Source organism: Aythya ferina, assembly GCF_964211825.1.
Source record: "Aythya ferina genome assembly, chromosome: 3".
In the NCBI taxonomy this organism is placed as follows: Eukaryota; Metazoa; Chordata; class Aves; order Anseriformes; family Anatidae; genus Aythya; species Aythya ferina.
The window spans coordinates 65,070,863-65,095,851 of NC_140298.1; the positions used below are offsets into that span (position 1 = coordinate 65,070,863).

General features: G+C 35.0%; 1 protein-coding gene and 1 long non-coding RNA gene across 4 annotated transcripts in view; one reads left to right on the plus strand and one right to left on the minus strand.

Annotated features, from left to right (window-relative positions):
• The window catches only part of FUT9 (fucosyltransferase 9), a 111,305-nt gene that overhangs the window by 44,782 nt on the left and 41,534 nt on the right, over nt 1–24,989 (plus strand). The gene's annotated exons all lie outside the window — the stretch shown is intronic.
• The window catches only part of LOC311435021, a 40,882-nt gene that overhangs the window by 13,724 nt on the left and 2,169 nt on the right, over nt 1–24,989 (minus strand). The window contains exons 2-4 of one of the 2 annotated variants that reach the window (XR_014691878.1): nt 12,412–12,535; nt 10,728–10,954; nt 3,783–3,883 (exon numbers count right to left, since the gene is read on the minus strand). This is a non-coding gene — a long non-coding RNA (uncharacterized lncRNA). The remainder of the gene's footprint in view (nt 1–3,782; nt 3,884–10,727; nt 10,955–12,411; nt 12,536–24,989) is intronic. The other variant, XR_014691877.1, reaches the window with a different exon arrangement.

A 24,989-nucleotide genomic window follows, 5' to 3' on the forward strand; every position in this document is an offset into this window, starting at 1 on the left:
CATTCAAAATGGAAATATGAGACACAGTTCCAACAGTGAGGAGAAAATAACTATTGGGTCAATTTATGAAGGAAAGTAGTAGATTTTCTGTGCATCATACAACATTTTAAAATCAGTGTTGGTTTCTTTCTAAAAGGTGTTCTGTAGTCAACCATGAATTATTGGACTTCGTATAGAAGTTATTGGGTGAGATCTTACTGCCTGTGTCACATAGCAGGTCAGATTAAATGACTGCAGAGTTCTCTTCTGGCCTTAAAATCTATGAAGTGATCAATGATCACTTTACAGGACTGCAGTCATGGAAAAAAGTAATGATTGCTTGTGGTCAAATGGAAAGAGAGACACCACGTGATCTAATAGGCCTATTCAGTCAATACCAGCCTATGGAGGCTCCCAATACTGATAACGCAAAATGTGACCATATTTATCCATCTTGTGTTTTCTGCTTTTGAATTCAAGTTTAGTATTTTGTTATTTTCATTCTCCTGCATAGAATTTAATGGGTTCAGTTAAGATGTCATTTCATTTCATGGAAATAGAAACAAGTACTTGAATAGGGCTGATATTTTGATATATATAAACACATTTGATTTTCCTTCCCATAATTTATGATCACTGCTCTATTTTGCCAGTTTTCTGATCTGTTCATTTCCCCCTGAGTACTATTTCTCTGTTTTTCTCTGCCCCACATTTTGGTCTAACACATTATTAACAACTTTGCACTTATTCAGGAAAAGATGGGTGAAAAAACCAATAACAACAACAAAAATTATGATTGAATGACATCATACAGCACTTCTCACAGTCATGAGTTCAGTATGATCTCCTTTGCAGTCTACATAATATCAGTAGTCTAAGAAACAGACAAAAAAAGTGTTTGTTTGTTTGTTTGTTTGTTTGTTTTTGAGGTTGGAATTAAAATGATTTATGAGATTCATTATGCTTTGCTTTCCTAAGTCTTTTGCATGTCTTGGAACACAAAGAAGTATTATTTTCTTTGAAGAATAAAATCAAGAATTAGTGTTTGGGTGAGACAGAAAAACCTTGGAAATTCCACAGTCTGACTTTGTATTTGTTTTAATTAATTTAGCAGTAAATTAACCTTTGTGATTTCCATGCAGTCTGTATATAAAAGATCACCAGAATACTAATATATCCTCTTGTCTTCTTTAGCTGTTCTACATATAGTACTTTGGTGAGAAATGACTGAACTCCTTTTGAGACATTTACTCAAAAACAATTCTTCCCATCAGGTCTATTGCATGGAGTTTAATGAAAGTGCATGCTTTAAAAAATATATATAAATAAGTTCTGCATGCTACATGCTTACTTTATACATGCTACAAACCTTCATTTTGATTTCATGTTGAATATCTATTTCTCCCATTGAAGTGTAGAGGACTGTGACAAGATACTAGTGGAAAATAGATTTATATGTATATATAATTTCAGGAGAAGAGAGAGTGGAACATGGGAAGGAATATCTCATATATCTCATATTCCACTGTGACAGTATGTTGCTGGAAAGGGAATACTGTTCCTGGCTCAATTTCAGACAAAGACTTTGTTTAAAAAAGAAGTATAGGTACATTTGCTACCTACTGAGTTAATATCTTCTTATGTTTTATGCTTCACAAATAAAACAAAATAAAATAAATAAATCTGAAGCAGCTGTTTAAAAAGATTCTGTACACTCAGGGGAGTTACTTTAAATTACATTTTTTATCATGATGTACACTTGTAACACCACACCAAAATCATGTCAGTCTTTAAAGAGCTGACAATTCAGACAGATAATTTTTAGAACTGCAAGGAAAATGTTATAATCTTACTCCATGGCATTATGCCATTGATATGTGGATTAAATGGTGCTTAATAGTACATTTTGCTACAGTATAAGGTGACAGTTCTTGTAAAGATTACAAGGTATTGTATGAATGTATGTACTATCTATATAAAGTGACATGTCATTGCACTGCCAAAGGTGTAGATCATCTGCTTGGTTTCACATCAAAAAAAATCCCAGAAATCCATGAAAAGTTGAGCAGAATTGTTCTGCCTTCATTTAATCTTAATAACTTTTTCTTTCCACAACATGGAGGCATGGAGAAGCAATATATAAATGCTGTCTTCATCCTGGCAGCTTCTGAACCCAAATAATTTAAATTCTGAAGGACTAAATTCAAAGAATAAAACATGCATTACTTGATGAATTATCCAGACCTTGCTATTAGTTTTGTTGGTAAGTGTAACTTTTCATAACATTTTAAATAGTGATTTGGAAAAAGACATATTCATAGCTGTTGTTATCAAGAGTATCAAGAGAGAAATTAAAAACCTGGACCTCATGAAATCTGATAATGTGTATGAAAGATTAGCATAAATTCATCTTGGAAGAAAAGGTATCTTAAAATTATTGAAGACAACATCATCCCAGATGAGATTACTTAGAAAGGCTTTAAAAGTTTTGTTATTAATAAATAAATAAATAAATAAATCCATAATTTGATTGTTATGATTTTTAAAAATCAGCTTCAGATGTGGGGTCAGACACCTAAATGCTGTATCTAAAAGACAGAGGAGAGCACATTGTCTCACTGTCTCACTGCATAATCAGTAGGATCAGGTTAAGTGCTTTTACTTCTGAGCATTTGGTTATAAAGAGACTGGTACTCAAAGGAGAAAACAACATATGCATGATTATACACCATACAGAACTCCAGGACGATCATCTGGGTCATAGTGTTATTTCAGCTGATACTGTGAAGGGTATGCCTGTAGCTTGCACTGCTGTTTCATGTAAAGTTCCTGGCTCCAACAAGTTATCCATAACAGGAAGCTCTGTGGCAGCATCTGAATAACTAGAAGTGCAAATCAAAAGAGTAAAAACACCTAGGGATATTTTCTGCTATTGAAAACATCATACTGAGGCCACTAAATAAAGGAAAGAGGTGAGTCACATAGATGTTTGATGACTTGCCACAGATTTCTTTATTACAGCTGTCTAAAAAAAAATGGGCTGAGGCCTTTCTGACCTTATTTCGCTCAAAATGAACAACATCACTCTTCTTCTCTCCTGTTTTATATGTTTTGCTGCCAGTGCCTTTGTACTCAGGCATTCAGAAGTGACTGTACTAAAGTGTTTTGAGCCAATCATATCATGCCCTTTTATGTTGAGAGCAAAAAATTTACATTTTGCCAGACTTCTAAAAGTAATAAACCTTAAAGTGAAAGGTAGAATGGAATGGAGGACACAAAGTCCTGTGTCAAGGCAAGTCCTGCCTGACCAGCAACATTTTCTATGACCAGACAAAAATTATGCTAGATTGTTTCTAAATCAAGTTCTACCCACTGTAGTGAAGTCACTCTACAAGTATGTCCCAGTCTAGGTGTCTCAGAACTGAACTTAACATTCCCTAGGTTGCCAGGCAATATTGACTATCTTCTTGATGAACACTTCTTGTCTTCCACTTCAGCAGATTCTCCCCATTCCTTCCTTAATTTTCCATGAGATTTAACAACCTTCTTTTGGGGTCTACTTGTTTGTATTTTTCTCCATAGATAATCTCCACCAAGCAAACGGTACCATCATCTCAGTGTTTTATCTTTCATTATCCATCTAGATCCTGCCTCCTTCTGGCTGAAGAAGGACTCCCCTTTGAAGTCTCCTTGTAGATAAAAATATTGGTTTTAGGAGTCCTGTAAATGTATGTGATTTGTCAAGGGTAGGATAAGACAGTAAAGCATAGCATAGCACAGCACAAGTAGCATAGAAACATAACCTTATCAACTTTCATGTCTTCATCAGCTTCAGCTCTGATGCCTTCCCATCCGAAGATCATGGAATTAATATGCACACAGGGCTAAAGGCTTTAGAAAGTACCTAGAAATAAAGAACCATGGACTAGTGCTTCACATTTAAACTTCAATTCCATCTTCACATTCAAATAATTAATAGTGCACCTCCCTGGTTTTGTGTATGTCTTTTACCAGTACTCGCATTTACAGAAGACACTTCTTAACCATAAAAGAGATCAGTGCACAAATTGATGTTGTTAAACAAAATTATAATTTTAAAACTGCTAGAATTTGCCTTGTACTACTGAAGCAAATGAAGTTTCACCTTAGACTCTCCTGGAAGCAATTCTGTAGGCTGATTTTCTTTTCTGTGTCAGTTAGTAATTGGGGGAAAATGAAGAGAATTCAAGTTACATATCAGAACAGGCCAAAGATTTCAGTGAGTCTGGCATGAAATAATAAATAAAGCTTTTTAACACATCAGTCATGGCAGTAACTTAATTCACATCATATTCATAAAAATAAAGTATTCCACAGCCTCAGAAGTATTGATCTCACAGTTTTACAGAAATAGAGCTCTAAATAATATTTATTTCCCATGCAGTCAGATTATTTGAATATACTGGTAATTTTCCAGGAGAAAGCTATGATTGATAATTATATGTTGGTATGGTTGATTTGAATAAAAGCTTCGTTGTAAAAATATATGCAATAAAATATGGTGTAAATTAATTCAGAGCAGCTACACTAATAGCTGTTGTCTCTGGACTAGAAAGGAATTTCAAGAGCAGTGAAAAGCACAGCCCTAGATATAGAACACATTAAAGCACACCAAGCAAGCTTTAATTTTAAAGGGTGAGTGGTTTCTTTCTCTGTTGGTTACCCTTTGGCATGCTCAACTAATGTGCTTTCCTCTTTGCCCACCTCTTTCACTGTTGAAGACTTTTTCTGCTGGTGATGGTTGAAAATTACAAGTCTTTTTGAATAGTTATGTGGGCCTATTTGATAACAAGTCTAAAATAATTTTCAATAATCCACATTATAAAGGTGTCTTATGAGGTTAGAAACACATATCTTAAATGTTCTTATGTTTTATGCAAGAAACAGACTTTAGTAGGCATTAAGCCAGTTACAGTAATTCAATTATGATCTAAAATTAAACTCTGTCTATACTGAGAAGGTCTGATTCTGTCTTCTTTCCCCCCCCCCCCCTTACCATTTTTGTATATGTGTTTGTCCGTGCAAAGCAATTTCAGAGTGGATGTAGACCAGCACAGTTCTGATGTTGTAGGCTGTTACACCAACTTAGCACAGTTGTATGTTGTTCCACAAAATGTAATATAATTAAAACAATCATGCGATAACCATGTTTGCATTATACCAGGTCTCATTCAATAAAAAGAGAATAAAGAACAAGACATACTATAATTATTACCATTACTACTTACCAAAGTCTTGAGGCTTCATGTCTTGAGACTTAAAGAAGTTTCTAATTGTGAGATATAGAAAAAAGACCAAACTAAGGGTAGCATATATTTAGAAAAAGAATGAGAGAATTGGTTAAATAAAAGTCAAAACACCGTAGTAGAGACAGAAGAAATTTGCTATAGAACAGTAATTCATGTCTCATCTGAAAGTGCTTGAAGAGCTCCAAAGGCCATTTTTACAGACTGTTACTCTTACAAATAGATAGTCCAGATAAGCAAAGAATACAGATATGAATCAAATACAGAATATACCTGTGAATCAAAGATGAAGGATCAGACCCTTATTCAATACGCACTGAGTTAATTGAAGCCACAAAATACATCAGGTTAGATTTAAAATACAGCTTCAGGTCAATGGCACATAGAAACAAAATGGAAATGTTTAAAAGTGATAAAAGAAGCATATCTTTTCCAGATGGAATTACAAAAACAGTCTAAAGAGGTATTACCCACATACAAATTGGCTGAAGCACTGACTTTAATTTCAACTCGAACCTCTTTCTGGTTATTGCTTTGCTTGTTTTTGCTAAACTCATTAGCTAGGCACTTGAGAAAATTTGCACTCAATAATTAAGTACTCCGTAAATTGCTCAGTCCCTGTGACGTGTTATGGCCCAGAACCAGATTTAAAAAGGAAATAGGATTTTGGAGTTTTTGAACAAATGCATATGTGTTCTTGAGTTCTTTAATAATATGGCTTCAGTTTATAGAACTTGCTGGAACCAAAGTTTTTAGGCAGGTGCACACATTAGGCTTACCCTTTTATCTCTTAATTCAGAAGGGTCCAGGCCTTGTGATGCAGCACCTAGGATTCCTTGATACACGAATAGCTTAATCCCTATTAGCAGCCATGGCAAATCTGATTGCAGAATCCAGATGGATATAAACATTCACAGGTTCAGGTTCTTGACCTGAATGAATATGTGAATGCATTCCTTTTCTAGTTCTTTTTACAGGAAGTAGTGCAAGCCTAGGTAAAGTTCCTTCTTTGGATCCTTTTTAAGTTTCTTTTCTCAAGTAAATTAATATAGGAAAAGAACCCATATTATTTTAAATTAAATATTGTAATTGTAAAGACTTCTGTCTTGCAGAAAAACAGTGCTGAAACTACCTGTACATGCAAGAATTATTGCATTACAAGCTCTACATGTCGTAGCATTTTACTTTTGAATAGCATTGCTCAAATCAAATATTACTTCCAGCATTATTTCTTCTTTATCCTATATGCAATCACTTGTGCCTGTTCTTTAAGGACTGTATTTTATTCGATAAATCATTTCCTTGAAAAACCTCAGTGATCTGCATCACTCCAAGCCACCATATAGACCTGAAACACAATATCTATATAGCAACAAATTTTAACTTAGGAGAGCAATACATTTAAAAATAAACTGTAGTTATATCTTTTCCAGGAGCTATTATCAATTTAATTTTCTTCCTAAAAACTGAAAATTAAATCATGTTTTCTCTTTGTATTCTTTTTCTTTCTTTCTTTCTTTCTTTCTTTCTTTCTTTCTTTCTTTCTTTCTTTCTTTCTTTCTTTCTTTCTTTCTTTCTTTCTTTCCTTCCTTCCTTCCTTCTTTCTTTCTCTCTCTCTCTCTCTCTCTCTCTCTTTCTCTCTTTCTCTCTTTCTCTCTTTGTGCCTACACACACTCAAAAATGCATCAAGAATATAATTTTAGGAAGTAATTTTCCTTTTAATTCAGTGGGTGTTGAGTCATACACAAATGTACATTCTTCCTATCTTCACAGTGTTCATTAGTAGTGACTACTAGTAGCATGATCCTTGGAAAATCACTTTCAGAGCAGAACCAGATCTGTCCTTTCTCCCTGTCTCTGTCAAAAGTATTACATGTACTCTCTGTCATCCCTAGTGACTATGAGAGAAGAAATAAATGGAAAGAAAGGGAAACCGAGAGGGGTTGGACTGTAAAAACAAGAACAGTGTAATTTGATTAAGGTCTACTGTACAAGGCAGTTGTTTGCAAGCATCTCTGTGTCATTATGCTGTGTTTCTCCACTGAGGTGCAACATCCTCATTATTCTATGCATTTCATGCTTAAAAAGTTTTCTGTTCATTCTAAGCCATCCCTGCTCATTTCATTCATTTTTAAAACCAAATTATATTTCTGTTGTGAAAATTTGGTACCATATGGCTTACATGATGTACCTGTAATGGGCAGTATTTCTTTGTGAAGTACATGCTTGCCACTTAATTGTTCTAATTTTGTTGAAGCATGATCCTAAATTCTCTTAGGAAATCTGGCATATGTAACTCATCTATCTAGGTTTTTATGCTGTATCCATAGCAGTAGGGTACGACTACCTATGCTGTTAATCTGTCAACAATGAGGATTCAAATCTCTGTGCCATAACATCAAACTTGGAAGAGTTTTAAATCACATGTTTTAAAATCACAGAAGGTCACTATATTCAAAATCATTGATTTGAAACAGTAATCTTAAATGTTGACTTATGCAGAATAAGACATCTTGTTTTCCTTTAACCTGGCTTATTTTAATATTTTCATCAGTATGCAGTATGCCTGTAATCATGTATAATGTATAAGTTCTCTAAGTCCTCATTAAAATGTTGTTTTTTTCATTCCCCAGTAAAAGTTGATTTTTCCCATCTCGAATAATTCTTAGCCCATGCTTATATTTTGAAAACAAAATATCGTCATTACTTGTGAGGATGACCATCTTGTTATCCTTAATTTCTTGATGGACTTTTTAAAACTCAAGGTATATAGTTATAAACTATGCAACTTTATATATATATATATATAAATATCCATCTTTCATGCAATATGAAATTATTTTCTGTTTTTGAAAAGTGATATTTTTCTTCATTTTACAATGCAGGTGCTTTTGCAAAGTATGTTATATCAGAAAACTGAGCTAAGACATGGTTTATAACTTCTGGTAAAAAGTACATAACTTTTCATTTTAATATAAGTTCAGAAAGTATTCATGTTTCTAACATGACTTCTGAACATAGCTGCAATAAATATTTTCTTGTTTGTTTATTGTATATAATTGTATTTAGTTACATTGTCTTGTTCTTAGCATGAAAGTTAAGCAGTGCTCTGACTTGTTTGCTTTCAGGTTTTCATATTCCAAGGGGATGAATTCTGTAATTAGTTTTTTTGGTGTTTTTTTTTTTTTTTGTTTGTTTGTTGTTTGTTTTTTTTTTTTTTACATTTTCTACAGATAATTTAGTTTGTACATTAGTCATTATTTTAGGATAGTCCACAATAGTCTCTTAATTGTGCAGCCTGTGGTGAAAGCATGTTGTTGATAACTGAAACAGTGTATAAAAAGAGATCAATTCTGATAGCAAAATATACAGAAAGGCATATTATAGATTTTCTAGCTCTGAAACCAGAGAGAGGAAACACAAAGAGAGGAAATATAATAGCAATGATGACATATACTGTCACTTTTTTATTGTTATATGACATTGTCTTCTTCCTATTTGTCTTGAACAAGGCCATCACAACTGTGCTCTCTGCTGATGTTTCATCACCCCAAAGGTCCATTGTCAGTCCTACACCATGAGTCTTCTGGTGTCTAAAGAATAGTCAGGACTCTGCTAGTTCTCTACTCAGCTCAACCACCCTCCCACACCAAATTTTTCTCCATTCCTCTTTTCAGTATGTTGCATGCTTCTCCTGCTCTGTGCTGTTCTCTCTCTTGAAATATTACAGATTCTCTGGTTCCTAAAAAGAGCAAATGTCAAGTCATGGGTTGGAATAAAAGGGAGATTAACCTATATCAAAGAATAAGGGAAAGGAGGGAGGGAGGGAATTAGAGCATAAGTGGAAAAGAAGTGTGTGCTTCCAAGATAGGGATAATTTGGACAACTTCCAGAAATTAAAAAGAAGAAAAGCAAAAACACACATAATAAAAGAGGAATTAGGAACGTAGAAGGAAAGTAAATACACAAAAAGGTAATTCCAACCATATTTTGTATTGGCTGGCAGAGAAGTACCTGGGAGTATTGGTTCATAGTTGGCTGAATATGAGTCAGTGGTGTGCTCAGATGGTCAAGAAGGCCAACAGCATCTTGGCTTGCCTAAGAAACAGTGTAGCCAGTAGGTCTAGGGAAGTGATTGCCCCCCTGTACTCAGCTCTGGTGAGGCGTACCTCAAGTATTGTGCTCAGTTTTGGGCCCCTCACTACAAGAAGGACATCGAGGTGCTCGAGCAAGTCCGGAGAAGGGCAACAAAGCTGGTGAGGGGTCTGGAGAACAAAACTTACGAGGAGCAGCTGAGGGAGCTGGGATTGTTTAGCCTGGAGAAGAGAAGGTTCAGGGGTGACCTTACTGCTCTCTACTGCTACCTTAAAGGAGACTGTAGTGAGGTGGGGGTTGGTCTATTCTCCCACATGCCTGGTGACAGGACAAGGGGGAATGGGCTAAAGATGCGCCAGGGGAGGTTAAGGTTGGCTATTAGGAAGAACATCTTAACTGAGAGGGTTGTGAGGCATTGGAATGGGCTACCCAGGGAAGTGGTGGAGTCACTATCCCTGGAAGTCTTTAAAAGGCATTTAGGTGTAGAGCTTAGTGATATGGTTTAGTGGAGGGCTTGTTAGTGTTAGGTCAGAGATTGGACTAGGTGATCTTGGAGGTCTCTTCCAATCTAGATGATTCTATGATTCTGTGATAGTTACAATAATATTACATGTTTATATAGGTAGCATGTACAGACTTTAAACTCTTCAGGTGCACTGTGAGTGCCTTTCATTTCACATATAATGTCTGTGGCAGTGGAGAAGATAACTGGAAAAAAAGAAAAAAAAAAATAGATCTTTGTTGGCAACACCTAGGTATAACACTGGCTACAAGCACAATTACAGAATAAACTTGATGTCCTTGTATTTAAGTTTTTTGTTTGTTTGTTTGTTTGTTGATTTGTTGGCAGATCAAAAAAAAAAAGTTAAATTTTCTTGTTTCTAAAGGCAGGAAGGGATTTTATAAATCATACAGGTAACCCAGGAAACAATAGTGTTAATTCCATCAGCAACTCACTTTCCCTTGACTGTACACTGAACCATTATTTATTTGTTACTGTTCTGGGATATCAGTAAGACTGCACCACCCTGTATATGCAAAAAAATAAAAATAAAAATGAAGAAATAAAAACAAGCACTTAAGTCTTTGTAACTCTAAGTAGATATTACTTTACTCCTATTTTGAATAAGGTGGAACTGAAGTGTTGCAGAATTATTTTAAAAGTCTGTGATATACTTAGCAGATTTGGGTGTTAAATCTAGTGTTCTACTGAAATAGGTACAGCCCTCATTGATTTCAGTTCAATGCAAATGCAGTCATTTAAATCCTTCTGTAGATCCCAGTTGCCTATATCACACAAGATAAAATGACAATTTTACCTGAATGAAGGTTGCAGGAGTTAGTATACAGACAATTTTCTGATCTTACCATAAATATTCTCACTTCTTCCTTCCTTCCTTCCTTCCATTTCCTTAATATTTATTGAGGCAGAATCTTAGGATAATTCAGTTTGGAAGGGATCCAAGGACATTTCTAGTCCAATCTTCTGCTCAAATGCTCAAACTCAGGTCAGGCCAGGTTTCACAGGTCTGTGTGCATTCAGATCTTAAAAATGTCCAAGGATGGAGACCAGATCTTATAGTATCCTTCCAGTACTACAAGAAAGATGGGGAGGGATTCTATCAGGGGGTGGAATGATACAGGGGGTAACAGATTGCAAATAAAACAGGATAGATTTAGCTTAGACATTAGGAAGAAATTCTTTACTATGAGGGTGGTGATACAGTGGAAGAGGTTGCCCAGAAAAGCTAGAAAAGCCCAATCCCTGGAAGAGTTCAAGGCCTGGCTGGATGGGACTCTGAGCAATCTTATCTAGGGGGAGATGTCCCTGCCCATTGCAAGGGGTTTGGTCTTCAAATGATCTTCAAGTTCCCTTTAAACCCAACCATTCTAGGATTCTATCATTCATTGTTGACTTAGAGCAGCTTTGGGATTTGCTTTTGCTTCTGAATAGGGGTGCTTTAGAAGAACACAAAATCTGAATCACTTTCATCAAAAGTAGAATCACTGAGTTTGATAGAATCATTAGATAATACTTTTTTTCTATCTTCCCTGATGTGCTAAATTCCAGTCATAGTTTTTTAGTGCCAGAAATTCTGGACCCAGGCTTGTCATTAGCAGGCAGGTCCAATACACGCTCTGTTTTTCCCTCACTAGAGTATCCAAGGAGTTTGATCTCATTCAAAAATAGAAGAAAGTCTTCTTTCTCCTGGATTTTTTCCCCTACGGATGTTCCTGCCAGAGGCTGTAATTCATATGATAAATTCGGGATTGCCCTTTTAGATACTAGTATCAATATCTTTCTATCAATTCACACACCAAATAATTCCTTTAGTTTTTCATATCAGGTCAACAAAATCTTCTTTGTTGTGTGTTTTTTTTTTTTGTTGTTGTTTTTTTTTTTTTTGGTTTTGGTTTTTTGTTTGTTTGTTTGTTTTCCAAGTGGATGGCAATATATCTGTGGTCACTAGACACAGAGGTCTTCCACGTTTGTCTTCATATGAATGACTAATTATGACGAATGAATTCAGAAAGTCAGACACTAATTAGAGGGAACATAGTTCAGTTCATTCCACAACCCAACACTCTGAATTTAGACTGAATGAAGGTTTTGCATCTTTCCTGCCTCATACACAACTTAGCATCATAGGTATACAAGATTCTTATGTATTCCTTGCCTTGTGTGATGAGGTTATCACTGAAAAATAAACCAAGTGATTTAAGCTGAGGCCACCCACTACAGCAGCCAGCACCACTAATTTATTCATCAACTCCAGTTTAACATTAATACACTACCAAGTTTGTAATTAAAAAAATAGTCATGTTCTCTCTGTCATCTGCCTACAATAACTAACATCTTTTCTCCCATTGTTTTTCTAAGATGTTAGTCAGCCTACTTTGCTATTCTACCAGCTTCTTCTGTAATGAGTTTCACAGGACTACCATTCCCCGCTATTATTCCAGTAACATTTCTCTGTGTGGCTATAAAGCATGCCAGTTTCTACTGCTCTCTCTTATCCTTAGTCACTACTTAGCTATAGATTTGTTTTACCTTTTTGATCTTTCTCATAAATCAATTCCTCCAGGACTCTTTATCACTTTTCTTCCATTTCCTGATCTTGCTCTGTTTTCATCAATATCCTCTGAAGCCTTGATATCCAGGATTGTGTCCTCCCCTGAGTGGTACAGAGAGATATTGTCTTGTTTTATTTCTTTCTTATGATGCATCTTCAAAACACCTCTTTGTTACACATTATTTTATTTGAGTTTATTTATGAATATCTTAACATGAAAAGGTGTTTTAACTACAAAAGCAGCTAAATAAATCCTGAACTGGAGCATATTCTCTTAGTTTTCTGGTAACCCTGAAAATTCCAGTAGCTTGTACTGTCTTCACCATGGATCATAGACTTGTTCTTTCCTTTTCAATGTAAACAGTGTTTGCTTCTTGGCTGGTCAAACATGTTAATAGCAACTGAGAAGAATGTTTCAAGAGCAAGCATAGTTATACTGATGAAAAACTGAGATAGCAGTGTTGACTTTTCATGACCATTTAACCTGGGTCTTGTACAAGCTCTATTTCAGATTCTAGACACACTGACAAAATATCTAATATGAGCGCACAAAACTAAATCTCAAATAAACTGAAAAAGAAACCTGTTCTTTTTTTTTTCCATTCAGGTTTGAGCAATAGTTGATTTTTTTTTTTTTTTCCTGGCATGTCATAGGATTCCAACTAAAATTTGGCTTCAGTCAAAGTAGAAATGCATAAAGACTCCAAATGAAAAATATTCCAAGTGACTATCATCTTTAGATGTTCAACTCTGCCAGACTTTCCAGTCTACAATAGGTCTTATCCATGATCATAGAGGATGGCTATGTCAAAGCTCTGAGTAGAAATTAGAACAGTTGGGTCTCTATTTTGTTCCAAACACCATTCATCCTAACCTGAATCCACTGGCCAGAACAATGTTTTTCTAAAAGTCTATTTGCATCTCATTCATTTTTATTTCTAGAGAACATCTTATTGGAAAACCTGAAGCTGATCCTGCTGCATCTTTGAAGAGATTACAGTAAGAACACTTTACTAGTTCATAAATGAGGACTGGACAACCTCAGATGGTCAAGTGAATGAAGTTAAGCTGAAAGTCATACAGTGTTTCACAAAAGGAGACAAAAATAATGCTAAATTGTTGTCAATTCTTCTTCCAAACCTAATGAAATTACAGTAATTTCTTCCAAATTTGAAGTGTTATCCAAGTATTCCATCCTGTCTTGTTTTAGAGCTGTTTGCTGCTATCCATTTAACACATAACAACAGTACTTTCTCACGAGCTCCAAACCTCACTGTTGGCCTCACTTTGCTCAGGTAGTGCTTAGTTTCTCCTAAAGCTACCAGGGATGTGTGCTATTGATCAAGAGTGTTCATCAATGACATATTTATTATCTAGCTTAAAAGTGTTTGAAATCACAGCTTGACAATTTGGAGAGTGACTTTTCACTCGGACGCATGATGACAGGACAAGTGGGAATGGTTTTAAACTAAAAGAGGGGAGATTTAGATTAGATGCTGGGAGGAAATTCTGCACTCAGAGAGTGGTGAGGCACTGGAAATTGTTGCTTAGAGAAGTTGTGGATACCCAATCCCTGAAAGCATTCAAGGCCAGGTTGGATGGGGCTCTGGGCAACCTGATCTAGTGGGTGGCATCCCTGCTCATGGTAAGAGCATTGCAACTGGATGATCTTTAAGGCCCCTACCAACCCAAGCCATTCTATGATTCTATGAGCCACTGCCTTTTTCTCTGCATAGAATTATTAATTTTTAGTGAAAATGAAAAAAAAAAAAAAAAAACATATCAAATATAATTTATCTTTATTAACATTTATTTTCTTCTGCTTGGTACTTTATTTTATTTTATTTTATTTTATTTATTTTATTTATTTTTTGTGTGTTTCTGTGCTGCTTTATGTTTTATAGCACATCACATGAATAATGGTCATATACCTTGCACCTGATTGTTTCTTTGCTCAAATTTGCTGGAACATTTGCTGGAAAGTTTCCAGTGTTACAAAGGCAACAAATAATCTTCATAAAATAGAACAGATGGCAGGCACCTTTGTATTTATTACAGCATTATTGCTTTAGAAATCTACAGGTGGGAAGAAAAAGATGGAGCTTCATTCTCTGAGTCTTGTATCTGTTGCTTGTTTCATACTGCGTTAAAAACTATGGTAAATATGTCATATTTTTATGACCCAGTATCTTGGGTTTATTTGTACAATTGCCTGTATACTTCTATTTTACCACTTAGTTTAATAAGAATATTGCAGTTTCAGAAGTTATCTTAGAATGGCAGCAGACAAAAAATCCTATCCTGGTATATGTTCACAAGTAATGAACTCATATTCAGTTAACATCCATCAAGTTGCTGAGAGTAGTCATGAGAATTGAATAAGATTTTCCTATCAGAGAATGGTTCTTATGTTTCTAATGGTTCTTATTGGTTCATGCAAAACAGGATAGACCCAATAGAATCATAGAATTGTTTAGGTTGGAAAAAAACCTCTAAGATCATCTAGTCCAACCTTTAGCTTAGCACTGCCAAGTCCACCATTAAACCATGTCTAAATCTACACATTTTTTTGAAGACCTCCAAGGATGGTGACTCAACTAGGCAGTCTGTTCCAATATTTCACAACCCTTTCAGTGAAGAATTGTTTCCTAATATCCAACACAACTCCCCCCAGCACAACTCAAGGTCATTTCCTCTTGTCTTATCACTTAGTGCTTGGGAGAATAGACCACCTCGCTACAGCCTCCTTTAAGGTAATTGTAGAAAGTGATAAGGTCTCCCCTGAACCTCCTCTTTACCAGGTTAAACAACCCCAGCTCCCTCAACTGCTCCTCATAAAATTTGTTTTCTAAACCCTTCATCAGATTCATTGCCATTCTTTGGACATGTTCCAGCACCTCAAAGTCTTTCTTGTAGTGAGGGGCCCAAAACTGAACACAGTATTTGAGGTGCAGCCTCACCAGAGCTGAGTACAGGGGGACAATCAGTTCCCTAGTCATGCTGGCCACACAATTCCTGATACAAACCAGGATGCTGTTGGCCTTCTTGGCCACCTGAGCACACTGCTGGTTCATGTTCAGTCAGCTATTGACCAATACGCCCAGGTCCCTTTCCACCAGGCAACTCTCCAGCAACTCTTACCTCAGCCTGTATCATCGCATTCAGCACCTAGCCTTACTGAACTTCAGTAGAACTGAAAGAGAAATGGGAGATTATACAGTTCTTAGGATCTAGCTTCCACAGATATATATATATATATATATATATATATATATATATATATATGTTTACTTCAGAATGCTGCAATTTGCACCAAATTGGCTCTCATTTACCAAAAAATAGCATATCTGAGTAACAGTATATAAGATTCCCTCCAAATTTGTTATCACCTTGTCTTTAAACCATGAAGTTCAAACACTACTCTACTGTAGACTAAATTGTAAATTCAATCAAGTCATTTCTTTAACTTGTAAGAAGAATATATATATATAGCCAGAGATAAATACATCTGGGCTGAAGATAAATAACTACATACTGTGGTGAAAAGCAGAGGAGTTGCCTTAAAGCCACAAGAAGATATAAAGTAACGTCATGACATCATGCTAAGACATTTTGAGACTGAAGTAGGAAAAGTTAATCAGTGTGTTGCACAACGAAATGACCATCTTTGGAAGTTCTGCAACATTCATATTTAGTCCAGAGTATTGTTTTCCTATTTGAACCATACTTCCTACAAATGTTCACTCACATAAATCAGTTCTTGACCCGCAAAAAATATACTGAAGAATATTATTTGGGTTGCAAAGCCAAAACATTGTGAGTTAGGAAATGCCTGAATCAATGCTGTTTGTGAGTCTTCAGTCTACCCTTATGTGAATGTGCATGTTGTCTTTAATTACATGATCACATACTATTTTTCTCAAAGGACCTCTGACTCACTGAACACAAAATTTGGAAAGTTCTCAGTGGATAAAGAAAATAAAGAAACAGTCATCCAAAAAGCACTATTATCCTGAAAGAAAGTTAAAGACTTTTCAGACAATAGTATAAAATTGATACAACAGAAATTGATTTTGTCTTGACAGAAGTGAAGTGGGTGAATATTCATGAGTGGCCTTAAGGTATATAAATAAAAATAAGAATTTGACATATGGAATTTACTTTGATTGGAATTATCCTGTTTTCCTAATCATTTCTTTAGAATATTTCAGTATTTAAATTCCAGCAAGTTTTAAATAGATCAGGCTGTGTGATTTCTATTAATGTCTATAATAGTTACTCAAATATATTTCTCTGTGCCACCACAAATTTTCCTCCATATTGTGTTTGATAATAAAGATGATCATGCACAGTTTGAAACATATAATAGTAAGACAGCCCAGTTACATACACAAATTATAAAGTAAGTAATTGTCTGTAGTTGTATTTAATTGCTAAGCAAGAGAAACAAAAGCAGCTGGAGAAACAAAAATGCTGCTAATCTTAATGCTAGGCAATAGTAGGAGAAATATACTCTGGATGAACAGATATTACCAAAACATGGAGCACTGCTAGAAGATCATTAGACATAGGAAACTTATTCCAATTCAACCTCATAATGTAGTATTTTTCTCTTATTATGATTTATTGTCTTATTTTATGAAGATTATTCACCATCTGGAATAGTGCATAGATCACCAAAAATAGGAGGCAGAAGGCAGGATCTGAAAAAGAATGCTATCCACCCAAGTACTTAGCTCATTTATTCTAGAAGATATCTTGGATAGCACAAAAGCAATCAGTGCCACCTCCCATGACTTTTGACAATGTCTTCTGAAGACCAAAAAAATAAAATAAAATAAAATAAAATAAAATAAAATAAAATAAAATAAAATAAAATAAAATAAAATAAAATAAAATAAAATAAAATAAAATAAAATAAAATAAAGAGAGAGAGAGAAGCAATGGCTTAAAAGTCCTCTTCTAAACTCTTAAGGCCATGTCACTTATGATAGTTTATTATAGGTTTAAAGGTCGGACTAGATGACCTTAGAGGTCTTTTCCAACCTGATTCTATAGGGAGAGCTAGTACATGATATATTCAGACACAAAATCCTTTTCTTGCTATGTGGTAAAGTTTCAGTCATCTGATCGGCATTTTTCTGTATTGTTTGATTTATGACAATTTTGAGACCAAGTCTGGTTCGCTATTTCCAAGGATAAAAATGGAAGAAAGATAGTTTCATTATTTTTTGTGGGTTTTGTTTCTGTTTGGGGGTTTGCGGGATGTTTTTGTTTGTTTGTTGGTTGGTTCTTCAAAGTAATTCTTGGAATTGTTTAAGTAGCTCCAAATAACATGGAAGTAAAAAGGCTGAGATTTGATGTTTAGTATCACTGCTGTTGTTATTAACAGGGAAAAGGAAAAGAGAAAGGGAAAGGGAAAGGGAAAGGGTAAGGGAAAAGGAAAGGGAAAGTGCAAGGGGAAGGGAAAGGGCAAGGGCAAGGGCAAGTGCAAGGGCAAGGGAAAGGGAAAAAAGATGTAAGAATGCTCAAACTCAGCCAAGTGAAAAAAAAATAGCTTCTCAGAATGTTTAGTTCATAAATGGTTAATAGTGTAGCTACTAACTTCTCTGGAAAATATATTTAAACTGAGAATGTTACATCTCAGACTTATGTAGACTGAGAGGGACTTTCCCTACAATTTCTTCTCCCGTATTCTACAGGTCACTCTGGTCTCTAGCACTGGGAACCAAAAGCACTAAGACTGTCTCTCTTGTGCATTACATTCTTCAAGCTAATAATCAAGTTGAAGGCCAATTTGAATAAAAGAGAGGCAAGATTAACCTACCTGATATTATTATAGCCATTACATAAACTGGGGATTTATTGGACATTTCTAAGTTATTAGATTCTATGCAAGCCAATAAAGTTCACTTTCATCTGTAACTAATCAGCAGTTTAACTTCCATCATAGACAGACCTGCTTGAGCTTATTCATGAGTTCCTGACATAAAGTTTGACTACTTCATCTACAAAGTTACTGTACCTGCTATTGCTACAAAGCAAAGCTACCAAATCAGAAAGTAAGTTTTCAAGATAATGACTTTTCTGCCTAGCAAACCAATATGGTATGAACACACAAAGCAGGTCTAAATGAAAGGAATAAAGAGTGAGAAAGTCATATGATAAGGTTCCTCTGAATGATTTAAAAACTCGGCATGTAATTCTCATTGGGTTTTCTGAACTTTAGACTCTGTTAGAAAGAAACAAGGAAGCAGAAGTACTCCATTACTTCTGTCTAGTTACTATTTATTTCATGTTTTGAAAAATATCTATATTAGCTTCTAAGTTGAAATAGCTGTGCAATCTTTCCATTGTGCAGTTTGTAGGCACTTAATTTTGTGGAAAACAATTTCATTTCTGTCTTTCTAGTTCCATTCTAAGATTTCTTATGCACATCCTAATTAAGTCTCAAGTTTTCTGTATTGTTTCCTAACTTCTTTTGGTTTTATTTTGCCTGTAAAGCTTTTGACCTCTTTTGCTCATTCTATTTTCTTGTCAAATCAAGTTACAAAAAGTAGTTAACTTTGGTTTTCTTTTTTTAAAAAAAATCTCTAAATAAGCATGAGATTGAACTCAAATTTAATTATTGCAGGTAGGATAAAAACCAGGGTACTTAACAAAACCAGCTACAGAAATAGATTGTTGAAGCAGAAGCGACATTAGAGCTAGACATGTCATGTTATTATTGTTTGAAATTTGAAGCAGCTGAGCTTTGATCCTGCAAAGGTATACTCAGAGACCTGGCTTAACTCACTAAATCAATGAAGCTGTTTGCAATGCAAAATGACAAGCAGGTGCTCACTTTTAGTATTGTAGCCTAAATGTTCATATGAAAAGCCACAGAGTCACTGATGAACAATTTTTTGAGAAGCCATGGAAATCATATTAATTTTAACTCCATGTAGTTCTCCACTTGTGTTTTTTGTCAAAAATTAGAAAGTGCCTAGTTTGAAAAAAAAAAAAAAAAAAAAAAAAAAAAGATATGTAAGAGACCATAGAGACCAAGAGTCTCTTTTGTTGTAAAGAAATTTGGAGAAAATAAGGCAATGGTTGTCGCAGCACTGACTCTCATCATGCTTAATCTCTGTAGTTACCTGCTTCCCTGCTTCCATCTGATCAGTTCTCAGTAGCTTAAAGGTAGCAGACAGGGAGGGGGTAGTAGACAAACCATGAACACAGTTTGGGCACTGAGTGGTATAGACAGCAGTTCTGTGGCGAAAGACTTGGGGGTGTAGGTGGATGAAAGACTGAGCAAGAGTCTATAGTGTGCAGCTGCAGCCCATAAAGCCATCTGTATTCAGGGCTGCATCAAAAGAAGCATGGCAAGCAGGTTGAGGGAAGTGGTTTTCCTTCTCTACTCTCATGAGAGTGGAACACTCTAGGTGTTGCACTCAGCTATAGGACCCCCTGCACAAGAAGGACATGGACCTGTTGGAGTGAGCCCAGAGGAGGGCCACAAAGATGATCAAAGAGCTAGAGCACCTCTCCTATGAAGACATGCTGAGAGAATCTGGAGAAGAGAAGGCTCTGGAGAGACCTTATAGCAACCTTCCAGTACCTAAAGAGGGCCTACAAGAAAGATGGAGAGGGACTCTTTATCAGGGTGTTGAGTGATATGATAAGGGGTAGCGGTTTTCTAATAGAAGAGGATAGATTTAGATTATTCATTAAGAAGAAATTCTTTTCTATGAGGGTTGTGAAGCAATGGCACAGGTTGTCCAGAGATGCTGCAGACACCCCATCCCCGGAAAAGTTCAAGGGCAGGTTGGATAGGATTTTGGACAACCTAATCTAGTAGAAAGTGTCCCTGCCCATAGCACAGAAATTTACAGTTCTATAGGAAAATACACACTGGTGCTAGTGAGACTAGTCTGGTTTTTGTTTCACTTTTTTTTTTTTTTTTTTTTTTTTAACATTGCTTTCTTAACTTCTGTCAAAAACGTAAAGTGATAAACAATCTTTTTATGAGGGGGTATGAAGTGATAATCTAATTTATGAAGGGGTAGTGAGACTTGAACAGTATGAAAACAAAGAAATCCAAACCAGCATTTCATGAAACTATTTGTAATTTCAAAAGTCATTTTTTTAAAAAAAAACAATAGTTTTGTTTGTTTGTTTGTTTTTAATTCAGTGTTAAGTGTTTCTGTATTTATTCATTCTTCTTCACTACTGCTCTTTCTCTTTCTCATCCTTCAGTACCAGACTATAACAAAATACCAATGGATATTTTTCTCCAGAAGGTTAAGGAACACTTTGATATTTTTTATTATGGATAAGCTCCTTTCCTTGCCCATTCCATTCATGTATTTTACACAGGAATCTTCTATAGGACCTACTCTAAAACTTCTGGTAGTGCAGTGGTGTCAGGTAACACAAAGGTTCTTTGACAGTTTTTATAGAGGTGGAGTACTTTAAATCCTGTGCAAATACACACACAAATATCCTTTTTGTAATGTAGCTATGTTGTCTGTGTAAGTGTCAAAGACTACACCAGCTTTATCATTCTTTTGGTGGCACAAATCACTTCTAAGTGAATGACATATTAACAAAAGGACGGGTATCTGTTGTTTGGCACTGCACCTTTACAATATCAAGGGCATTTCACTTCAGAAAAAAAGTTTCATACAAGTGGATTTAAGCATTTTATAAATCTCTGCAGGAAAGGTCTTCTGCATCTAAAATCTATGCTACATCAATTAATCTTCTTAGGTAGATGAGAGAGAAATGTGGCAAAAGTCACTTATCTTGTGGATAAAACAATTTATTGTTTTTAAAGAATAATAAGAGGAAACAGTGAGCAGGCAATAGCTGTAAGGTATATAGTTCACCCTTGTGCATACAGATGAAAATTCTGGGGCCAACACAGGTGAGGCTTGTGGTATGTAGCACTGTAGAAGTGTAGCAGAAATACATTGCTGCTATATATACCAGAGACAACAGTTCTCAAACTCTAAAATAATTCTTTCCATAAAGCTCATCCTGTCTTCACTGTTTGCGTAGAATATGTTTTCCCTCTAAGGTCCTGTGGCCTTGGGTAGTTTCTATTCTGCTAGTAAATAACCTGATCACGCAATCCCTATTCAAACAAATCTGGTTTTGATTTTTATTAAGCCTGTTCTGCTATCTGTCATATTTACCTAAACATAGCTGCAGTGTCTTCAAAGGATTGAAGATACAGACAGGAATGCTGGGCCAACATTCTTCTAAACCTTGAATTGGGAAATGATCATGAATTCTTTATTCAAGCAGAATTTCCAGAAAGAAACTACATTTTTTTCACAGAATCTCTGGAGGTCATCTGGTCCGATCCACCTTCTGAACCAGGGAATCATAATCATTCATTGCCTTCTTTCCAGAAGAAGTTGCAATATATCAAAGGACATATCTAAGTAAAATTGTCATAATTAGCTGAGTGATACAAATTGACTACCATTTTTTAAAATGTTGAAAAATAAAAGGGGTATGATCTTACATAATATTATATTAAAAAGTTATTTGTCATTTTAGGAACTTTATTAATTTATCCATTGGATACTCAACACAGATAATTTTTAATATATCATGTATATTTTACAATATATAATATATATATAGAAACATTCTATATACATGTATATAGAATTCTATATACATTCCATATATGTATAGAAACATTCTATATATAACTATATATTTAAAATATATATTAGCCCAATATACTTATTGGGCATTATATTTAATCCAATATACAGAAAGCTACAATAAGATTGTCCACATTCAGTTATTTAAGTTGATGCTTATTTCATACAGTGGACCAGATGATCTTGAAGGTCTTTTCCAACCTTAATGATTCTGTGATTCTATGTGGAAGGTGCCAAAAAATTTAGTATCAATAAGCAGGTGCGAAGAAAGATATGTAATGTGACAGCTTTGCCTTTGTCAAACCAAAAATCTGGCACTTGACTCCAAATTGTGCCTCTAGATCAATATTCTCTAAATATATACAGAAAGATGATTATAGTCTTAATTTTTTTCCTGTGCTTAACTCTACACATGTGAGTAACAGCTCAGTAGAACTGCCAGCATGCAATTTAATAAATGTTTGCTGTGGTTCCTTTAGAAACTTAGCACATTAAAGAATGGTGAAAGCTTTTCAGCATTTTGAATTGTGAAGAAATACAAAGTGATTCTAGTTATTCATTTATACAAAATGCTTTAAAATCTATTTTAACATACACAAATAAAAAACATATGAAACATAAACATATAAAAACATATGAAAACATAAGAAAAATACAGAGAAATAGCAAAAGCAAAAATAGCAAAAAGAATTGAAAATGGAAAAAAAAATAGATATGACGAATGCCATTTCAGATAGAAGGGTGAATTAAATTATTTGATGTTTTAAAAGTAACAGAGAAAAACTTGTAGTGGAAATAGATCTCAGCTGTTCTGATGAACAATGTGCATTGGCTGTCAATCCTTTTCTTAAGGATGCTAGGTTGAGGTAGCTGGGTTTTTATATATATATATATATAAATAATTGTAATAACAATACTAGCAGTTCACATTAGTCATATATTAAAAAAAAAAAAAAAAGTTTATTTTGTGTACTAGCTGAATTTATAGGAATCAAAAGGTGAAAAATGTTACTGAAAGTGAATCACTTTCGGTTCTTATTAAAGACCACTATGCAGTATAGTGTAATCTTTGTAATAGAACATTTGTAAGTCTTGAGCAGTTTTTCAATAATATTTAAATTGACACTGGAATTTACAGAGATGCTCATTAGGATTTTTCGTCCCCATGCAAACAAAGAAATGATCAACAACTATCAAGTTAAGGTAGAAGGGTTTTCTGCTCTCAAGAGATTAGTCCTGTTTTTTATATCATGCAGCCTGATTCCCATCTAAAGGATTTACATAGTATCAAGATTAAAAAAAAAAAAAAAAAAAAGTTTTCTTGCATGAAGTTGGAAAAAGTTTAATCTTGCACAGGTTTTCCCAGCAGACCAGAAGCAGGCAGCCAGGGAGCTTGTCATTTGGAGATGAAGTAGACATACCAGTTAGTTTGGGTCCAAAGCCCTCCAAATAATTTTCACGTGCTTGTTGCTAAATTCATAATTAGTTCTGCTGAGTTTAGTGTGACTACGCACAAATTTCAAATGAAAGACAAAAAATAAATCCAACAACAAACATTTCCTACTCTAAATCCAAGGTAGCATCACAGAAAGGTTCTTCTCACAGAACCTCACAGAAGGTTCTTCTACTCTCAAGTTGAACTTTTTAAGGCAATATAACTAGGCTGTCTCTGTGCATCCTCTATGCAAGGAGAATCTACTTATCTTTACAATTATCTCCAGGTCAAACAATATATTTTCTGAGTACCTAAAATAAAGCACATTTGCAGGAAACCTCCAGCACACTCTTTCTCAGGTGAATGTCATAAACACAAAGTTCTGAGCTAATAAGATTTGAAAGATAAAAACCTTTCAGGGTTTGGTATCATGCTTACTCCTTTTGTCTTTTGTTTTCTTGGCTGACAGGCTGAACCAGGGAAAAAAGAAAAGTTACACGCACACACATTATCTTTCCATAATGACTTACTGCTTGTTGGCTTGGACAGTTTTCTGAGACCACTCACTCCAATTGAGTGCTGCACTCAAGCAGGTATGTGCCCTTCCCATCATAGGAAGCAAAGACCAGTCAACATCCAGCTTGGTAGCCATATTCAGGAGCTGGGCTTCATGTTCTCAGTTTAAGAGAGATGACTAACTACCAAGTGCCTGCTTCTAACAGAAAAAGAGTTGTAGATTCACCCTCTTCTGGACTCATTTAAGCACCAAATTGTTTCACTTGCTGATAGGTGCAAAATGTTCTTCATGCATTCAAGGGAACATGGACACCTGACTTCATATTGCACACTTTTCAATGCAAATGTTACACTTGGTTCTCAGTGTGTAGGATTTAGGCATTGCAGCATTAAATTGCAGTTGCCTGAGCCCTTTTCTAGTTCTTAAAAAGATAACACTGAGCACTGCATTCTTCTCTCCTCATTTTTTTTCTTACACTAGAAAAAAAAAAAAAAGTATATATATATATATATAATAATAATGATAAAAATACCCCTGAGAGTTACATTACAATCAACATACTACTGAAAGAAAAAACATCATGCTACTGAGAAAAGTCAGAATGAAGTAGCCATTTTACTGCCTGCAGAAATCCATAGAAGACATATATGAGTTCTGAGAAGATGAAATTGAAGTTAACTCCTGTGCAGAATTTATTTCAAAAAGTGTTTAAGATGATTTCACCTCAGAGATTAATGCTTAAAATGAAGAGAATTGAAAAGTTGCAGGATGGAAAGCTGATTTGTGAAACATAATTTGGGATGGAAACTTTCAGTTTGGGAATGGATTGTAGTGTGCTTGGGTAATTTTAGGGCTATTTTGCATTTAGATAACATACCTGTGACTTGGTGGAGAAAACTGATGAAAAAAATGGGTAAGGAAATTATTTAACTCAGAAACAAT